The 8,341-nt window shown below is 48.4% G+C and overlaps 1 pseudogene; it reads right to left on the bottom strand.

Moving 5' to 3' along the window:
* Positions 1–4,962: 4,962 nt before the first annotated feature.
* Positions 4,963–6,702, bottom strand: LOC147981406 (uncharacterized; annotated as a pseudogene).
* Between the last annotated feature and the right edge of the window lie 1,639 nt (positions 6,703–8,341).

Genomic DNA, 8,341 nt, shown 5'->3' with positions numbered 1-8,341 from the left:
CGGCGAGAAGTATACTGGCAAGACCCATCCGTCCGAGTTCCTCAGCATCTACACCATCGTGATGCAGGCTGCCGGAGCTCGCGATGACAAGGTGCTTGCCAATTACTCCCTGTTGGCTCTGAAGCCCAATGTTATGTCTTGTTTGATGCACTTGCCGGCAGATTCCATTTCTTCTTGGTCGGATCTGTGCCATGAGTTCGTTGGCGCCTTCACTGGAGGCCACCAAGCTCATGGTCAGGCTAGTGATCTGCAGATCATTCCCTAGAAGGAAGGGGAAACCCTGCACAAGTACATCCAAAGATTCAGCCGGGTGCGGTACAACATCCCCGACGTTCATCCCGCCGCTGTGATCAGCGTGTTCCATCAGAATGTGCGCAACCGCAAGATGCGCGAAGAGCTGGCGATGAACAAGGTTAAGGGAGTGGGCGAACTCTATGTTTTGGCCGATAGGTGCGCCCGGGCTGAAGAAGGAAGGAAGTACCCTGGCGAAGACGCCGGTGCGGAAACCGACTCTACTGATGAAGACACCGCTGCCCCGACGAAGAAGGGTCGGCGCTGCAACAGGAAACGCAAGGGCAAGGCCGTGCTTGCCGTTGAACGGTCTGACGACACCGGCGCTGCCAAGAAGGTCAGGGCAGACGACCCCGACAAGGAGATTTCCGGGCGTCGCCTGCCGGGCCTTAGCAGATGCCAACAAGCCAGGGGCTCCGGCAAGCAGTACTGCAAGATCCACCGCACCAAAGGCCACAACCTCCAGAACTGCCGCAAGTCGAGCTGCTTGCTGAAAAGAAAAAGGCCGAGTATGAGTGGCGGGACAAGGAGAAGGGCCAGGACAGTGCCGAGGGATCCGGCAAGAAGCGTGGCGGCCAAGGAGGCCGCCGCAACAAGGACAACCAGCAAGAGAGGCCCGCCCGGGGCCGTGACAAGAAGCAAGAAGACGATGATCATGACGAGGACGATGAGTCCGGCGAGCAAGAGTTCTAGAAGGCTACAGAGGCCATGTGCGTCGACGGTGGCGCCTCGCTGCACACTTCTCATTGCCAACTCAAGCAATGGGCGCGTGAGATTACAGGAGCGGAGCCGTCGTTCGACGCTCAGAAGCCGCTGAAGTGGTCCAGCACGGCCCTCATCTTTGACACCGAGGACCACCTTGACCGCACAACCGCGGTCGGGTGTTTGCCGTTGTTGGTCTCACCAATTATACGCAACCTCAAAGTGAACAAGATGCTGGTCAGCAGCGGGGCCGGCCTGAACTTGATCTCGCCCATCGTGATCAAAAGGCTACAAATCCCTGATGGAGATCTTGAGGAAACGGGCACGTTCTAAGGAGTCAATCCGGGGAGGAGCCAGCCGAAGGGGAAGGTCACGCTGCCCGTGACGTTTGGAGGGGAGTTGAACCACAGGACGGAGAGGATCGTCTTCGACGTGGCCGAGATTCCCTTGCCCTACAACGGGATCCTCGGCCACCCGGAACTAGCCAAGTTCATGGCGGCGGCGCACTACGCCTACAACATGCTAAAGATGCCCAGGCCGTTGACCATCATTTCTGTCCCCTCCGACAATAAAGACGCGTTGATTTGCGCCGACCAACTCAACCGGGAAGCAGTTGCAGCAGCCGCCGCCAAGGCACTTGCTCCTGCCGCCGAAACCCGGGGAGGGAAAAAGAAGTCTGGCAAGACCTCTCGCACCCACTCCGGCAAGCGCACCTCCTTGGAGTGCTGTGCTACCGTTGAGGACGTGCCAGAGAGCTCTACCGGCAAGAGCAAAAAATCCAGAGCTAAGCCACCGCAGACCAAGAAGGTGTCCGTCCGGGAAGATGGCACGGGAGGGGCTTTCACCACAGGCTCCACCCTCGACAGCAAATAGGAAGGCGCGCTCGTCACCTTCCTGCAGGCGAATGTCGACTTGTTTGCGTGGCAAGCATCCGACATCCCCGGTGTTCCCAGGAAGGTGATTGAGCACCACCTAGCTGTCTGTCCTCATGCGCGGCCCGTCAAGCAGAAGGTCAGAAAGCAGGCACTAGAGAGGCAGGAGTTCACCACAGAGGAGATCAGGAAGTTGGAAGCGGCGGGTTTGGTGAGAGGAGTGCTCCATCCGACGTGGTTGGCCAATCCGGTGGTGGTGCGCAAGGCAAATGCGAAGTGGAGGCTGTGTATTGACTACACAGATATCAATAAGGCTTGTCCTAAGGACCCCTTCCCGTTGCCGCGCATCGACCAGATTGTCGACTCCATGGCCGGGTTTGATCTGCTGTCATTCCTCGACGCCTACTCAGGCTACCACCAAATCTTCATGACAAGAGAAGATGAAGAGAAGACAGCATTCATCACCCCATGTGGTACGTATTGCTTTTTACAGATGCCTTTCGGGTTGAAGTGTGTTGGCTCGATGTTTGAAAGAGCAGTCCAAATTGGTTTTGAACCCCAGCTCCATAGAAATATGGAGGCATACATGGATGACATAGTGGTCAAAACCAAGGACGGAGCAACTCTTGTGCAAGATCTCTTAGAGACATTTGCCAACCTGCGCAAGATCAACCTTAAGCTGAACCCTGAGAAGTGTGTCTTCAGCGTTCCGTCCGGCAAGCTTCTCGGATTCTTTGTGTCGCAGCGCGGGATCGAGGCAAACCCAGACAAAATCAAGGATATTGAATAGATTGAGGCGCCCAAGCGGATCAAGGATGTGCGTCGCCTCACCTACCGCGTCACCTCCATGAGCCGATTCATCTCCAAGTCTGCCGAGCGTGCCCTTCCCTTCTTCAAAATCTTGAAGAAGACAGACCCGATGGAGTGGACCCCAGAAGCCGAGGCGGCGTTGCAGGATCTGAAGAAATACCTTTCCTCCACGCTAATACTGATTGGGCCTAAGCCATAAGAACCGTCGCTGCTGTACCTAGCGGCAACGAATCAAGTGGTCAGCGCCGCATTGGTGGCACAGAGGGAGGTCGACGAGGAGGCAGTCGCGACGACAGAACCAGCGGACGGCGAGCCAAAGATTCCCCCGGCAAGTAATACTAGTAATTAGTAATTAGTAGCGTGTCAGCCTAGACATCAAACCACTTGCTCTTATCTACATCAGATTTGTTAATTAGATGGGTAACATGGATTACTAAGAAGGTTGTCAGGAATTTAGATATCATGTTATATCAGATAGAAGAATTCATATTTGGATCGGAGTGAGTAACTGTTAATCTTCTCTTAATGCCTAGCTTAATTCTAGATGGGTCATCAAAGTCCAGATTGCAAATCCCTCCGCTCGTCTCACTATTAGCGTCTTTGTCTGAGAATCTGTTTCAAAGCATTTGCCAGTTGAGAAAATAAAAAAAATTGTTTACTACTGTATTTCTACACTTAAATGCTTTCAACCTGGTAAAGGTGATTGTAGTTTTTGAATCTATTGGAATGTGGCCAAAGATATATAGTTATAGGAACCGAAGTGAGTAGTGGCCAGTAATGCTATGTAGTATAGTGATACATCATTTTAAGCCAACACCATTGACTTTGGGTGCAATAAGGTAAGGTAGTGCATACTGTCTACAAATGGCAGGTCCATATTACTATTTTGAAATAACTGACAGGAGCAGCATAACTTATCTGATGCCCTGTTTTCGAGAAGAACGACTAGTCAATGAGTCGTAACTAGAAGTCGACTCAAATACCTCGACTAGACGATCGGCATGGCACGACTCCTCAAGAGTCGCTAACAGAATGACTCGTCAACTCGAAAACCTTGAGCTGATGTGGATATTTATTTTAAGGAATGGTGCTAAAAGCTCAGCTTCTAGTAACAAATTAGCAACTGTTGATCTCTCGCGCGCTCACCTCTATGGGCAAGGACAACCTTGCCAACATATGGTAGCCAAATTTGCTTGCTCACACAAATGAGGAAGAAACTTGAAACTGCGGGTAACGAGATGAGTTGCAGGGAACCAAACCCCTCGCTTCTTTGCTTTGCGAGGCAAGGCAAGCGCTTGCCCAGAATCCAAACGTGCAGTAACCTTTGCTAGATTTACATGTCATGCCTGATTAGGCATAGCTTTGTTTTTCTTTTACCCATTTAGTTTTGCCGGTCCCTGGCAAAGACCCGCTCAGAGTGAGAAGTTCACAACCTTTGGGGACAACAACAAATTCAAATAGGTTTAGTTTTGCTGGTCCCTGACAAAGAGCCACTCAGAGTGAGAAGTTCAGAATTCAAAGTGCACTCAATACAAAGTTCAGAACGTTGGGTAGTTGACGACAAAATTATGTACTAAGCTACATTATGGTCAACAAAAATCTTAAGATTCTTCCAAAATACGTTTAGTTTGACAACAGCCTAGAAATTCAACAATATAGCAATAATTCTAGTAGGAAAATATTGGTCATGATCTGATGGAAAACTCAATCAAAACACAAGATTAGGAGCACACGAAGGGTGCTTAAGCAGTAGGCAACGAACGGCAGACTTAAGAGCGCGTAATAGTCTTGGCAACAAACAGAATTATTTTGCTTTCTCTACTGAATAAAATAATGAAAAATAACGATGTTCATTAGATCTGTCAGGCTGCATATTGTGCAATCTATATAAAAGGAGTTCCATATAAAGAGCTCCATATTATTTGACGTCATCGATGGAAGGCCTTGAAGGATTTATAAATGAAACTAACATCTGTTTACATTCAGCCACCAATAACAGATATCAAGTAACAACAGCAATTAGTCTTACCTAAAAGCAAATATATAAGGGACTAGGTCATTCATACAACTAGGCATTATCCATTGGATCGCTTGTCACTTACAAAATATGTAAAGGTAACCAACATTGTTGAAGGCCACAAAAGGGCATGCACCATGAAAAGCACGTTTTGGAATGCTGCCACGGAACTAGACCATTAGTCACACGCACGCACACCCAACGACTAGTTTTTACAAAGGCATTTGTGCCACCATGTTAAATGCATGAAGCAGCACAGACTTTCAGAAATCATCCGCCAACCAAATCCGCGAAACAGGGAATATAAGGTAAACCACACATGAAATCTCCAGAATTGCACATAAGATGTGCTTCCCTGCTATCCATATCATACGACAGATTCTCCTCCTTCCAGTCAGTAACGAAAACCAAATTACGATCTGAATGAATTGCAAACATCTCATACTTAAAGGTCATGTCCTCTTTGTCACAATTTTCTGTCGCATATTCCCTTCCAAACATTTGGGGAACATCAATAGTATGCTTTAGGGTCCACACTTCAGTAGCATAATCCTCAAGTACCCTCACAAAGAGTTGGTAATAATAAGGAACCATATACCAAGCATGCAATTTCCCCTGAGAGTATCCAATTGAGCTATAACCAGACCTAGCTTCTTCCATTCCTTCCGGGAGAGCAATTTCCCCACAAATATCCCCCTTTGAGTCCACTGCAGCTATAATAGGTTCCTCGATCACCAAATGCATAAAATGCATCATGCCATTCACGAAGGCACATTCTGCAGTAAAAGGAGGATACTCTCTGGTTTCCCCCCACTCACGGCTGCTCCCAGTCCATCGCCCGGTTTCGGATGAGTATATCGCCACATAGTCGGGCAACTCTACCAGGGATGTAAACACCAAAAAGCGAGGAAGGGTTGTGCCAGTTTTATATGCGCAGGTTCATCATCCTCTTCATCCTGCCATACTATAGGAGGCAACACGGTACACTGGCCGTCATAGGATTGCACACGATATAATTGCATTCCTCGTCTTCTTGCGATTCCCAGCATTTGTAGAGGAGAAGGCTGCTGCAGCATTGTTTGAGCTTGACCCTAGCGTAGCTCCCGTGAAGGAAAGGGAGCAAAGCGTCGACCAGAGAGGCGGCCCCCGGCCCTAGACAGATTGTTGAAACGGAGACCGCCGTCTGAGTGGCGGGTGTGGAAGAATCCGTAATTCTAGGGGTTGGACTTCATAAGCCGGAAAGGGCAATAGAGCCGCAGCTTTGTGTGCCTGGATCTGGATGGGCTTTACCACTTCTTCGAAAATTTTGCCCAAAGGTTGTGTATATCGGGAAATAGGGTAAAATAATAGAGCGGGGCGGCGGCTGTGTATATCGGGAAAAAATGTTTTTCTAACAAATTACCTTATATGGATGCAGATCCTTATGTGCCAATTTTCCGTAGGGCATATTTAAAAGGCATATCCAAATGTCCGCGTATACCTACTTCCATTTTAGAGACACACAAAGGCACCGCTTTCTTCACCATTTTTCAAACTAATTGTGTCATGTATTTTCAAGATTCAAGAATAAAACAATGGTAGATGTAGCGTACCAACCAATTCACAGTAAATTGTACTACATATATAGCTTATCCTGAAGCGGGCCGACACAAAGAAAATGCCAGCAAGCGCACCGCCGTACCAATCAAACCCTAGAAAAAACGGTTACTTGGTCAAATAGTTCATAAAAAAACGCTCCAAGTTCCTCGTATAAAGGGGGTTGTAACTCCCCTGGTACTTCCCCAATATCACATGACCCATAATTTCACTCCATGGCCTTCACATCTCATGTCACCCGGCCCGCTCATCCCATCCAATTCTCTCTTGTGCCACCAAACCGCCGAGTGTCCCTAGCGACCACTAGGGCACTATGCTGCCATCGTCAGTCGTAGTGGGCCATCGCATCAGCTGACGCCGCTCGCCCCTTCATATTCCTTCGTCTGGCGACCCATGAAACAATTGAACCTGCATCGGCGTACCATCTGAGCATTACCGCCCGTGCCTAGGCGCGACCGGTTAAATCCATGAGTAATCCAGAAAGGGGAAAATTCAATTCCCCACACATCACCCCCGCATTGCCAACACGAATGCCAATGCCAATACCGGCGCATCAATGGAGGAGCAGGCCCGCTTCATCGAGCCGCCGAAGTTTCCCCCGAGGTGGATTGAGTCAGGGTACGCCCCCACGGCGGCGTTTCCAGACGACGGCGAGGAACCGCCCCGGTTCGTGCAGTGCCCGGCACCGACGTACGTGCTTGACGTGTCCAAGAGGAAGAACATCGCAGCCTACATCAGCCATAGCAGGTTCGCGCCGAACGCCTTAGTCTAGCTCATTGTCCGTGGCGACGAAGACGAGTCGTGCCCCCACCTGCCACTATGGAGACCATCCCGTCGATGAGCGAGCTGAGCATCAATTATGGCGTCGATCAGTGACAATGGGCAACGTTTCCTGTATGTTTACCCTCATTTGAAATTTTCATGAACCTTTCGCCTTCATTTTCAGTTGTCATGAACCTTTCTGTCATTGTTAAGGATTGTACCATTGAATGGACGCAGCGCTAAGACACCTTAAACTGAACTGTTTGCTTGTATTTCTTGTGCTTGGTTTGCCGTGTTTGCACTTTGCAGTCGACAAGTTATAGCCTGAAACCATATTTGCATGAGTTGAGTCTGGGATCGACATCATAACCATGGATGTGAGCGTTTAGTTGAGAATTTCATTCGGTTTAGTTTTCTGTAGTCGTTGCAAAGGTTCATGAAGATGTACGTGTCTAGGACGGCCTCTACAATGTCGTCTCCGCCACCTACGGCCCCGGCAAGTCTGGCCCCGACGTCTGCAAGTTCAAGCGCGTGCGTCTGCCCGGCCAGGAAGCGGTTGGCAACAACATGTGGCGCTCCGCTAGAGACCTCATCAACCAGCTCGACGCCGAGATCCGCCTGCCCGGCTACATCATGTTGGACATGTCGAACGGCAAGGAGGCGATTCCCGTCCCCGTCCGCAACACGGTGGACCACGACGTCTATCCCCTCGAGAGAGCGGGCGCCGGGAGCATGGTGCTGCCACCGTGCCCGCAACCCGCGTCTACGGCTGCGGGAGAGTACTCCTGCGCGCTGTTCATCTAAAGTTTATTCCTTTAATTACATTATTTTGTAATGCATGAAATTTTTTAATTTGAAGAATATTTGAAAAACCATTGAACACTTTTTAATCACATGACTATCTTACTAAAATATATTAACTACTTATTACATGGTTACATTTTTTAAAAACTCAAATATATTTTAAAATGCATTCAACACTTTTTTTAATTACATCCAAATTTCTATAAATGTATCAAACAGTTCTTTTAGTACATGGATTGCTAATAAAAAAATTTCTAATGACACAAACGTTTATGAAAATTGTCCGAGCACTTTTTAAATTACATGAATTTCTTTGTAAAAATGTGGGAAACACTTTTGTAATTACATGAACATTTTCTAATCTATTAATTGCTCCACATCCGCAAGGAGGTCTATGAACTTATCACCTTAGTAATCTATGTCATATTCATCTTCCTGAATCTTGCTCTGATCTTATAAGCTGAAGTACGTCATCATCTCATAATAA

Source organism: Triticum urartu, chromosome 3A (genome assembly GCF_056163025.1).
Source record: "Triticum urartu cultivar PI428250 chromosome 3A, HENAU_Tu73, whole genome shotgun sequence".
Classification (NCBI taxonomy): Eukaryota; Viridiplantae; Streptophyta; class Magnoliopsida; order Poales; family Poaceae; genus Triticum; species Triticum urartu.
Note: the sequence above shows the minus strand (reverse complement) of the source record. Positions and strands in the feature narration are given on the sequence as shown.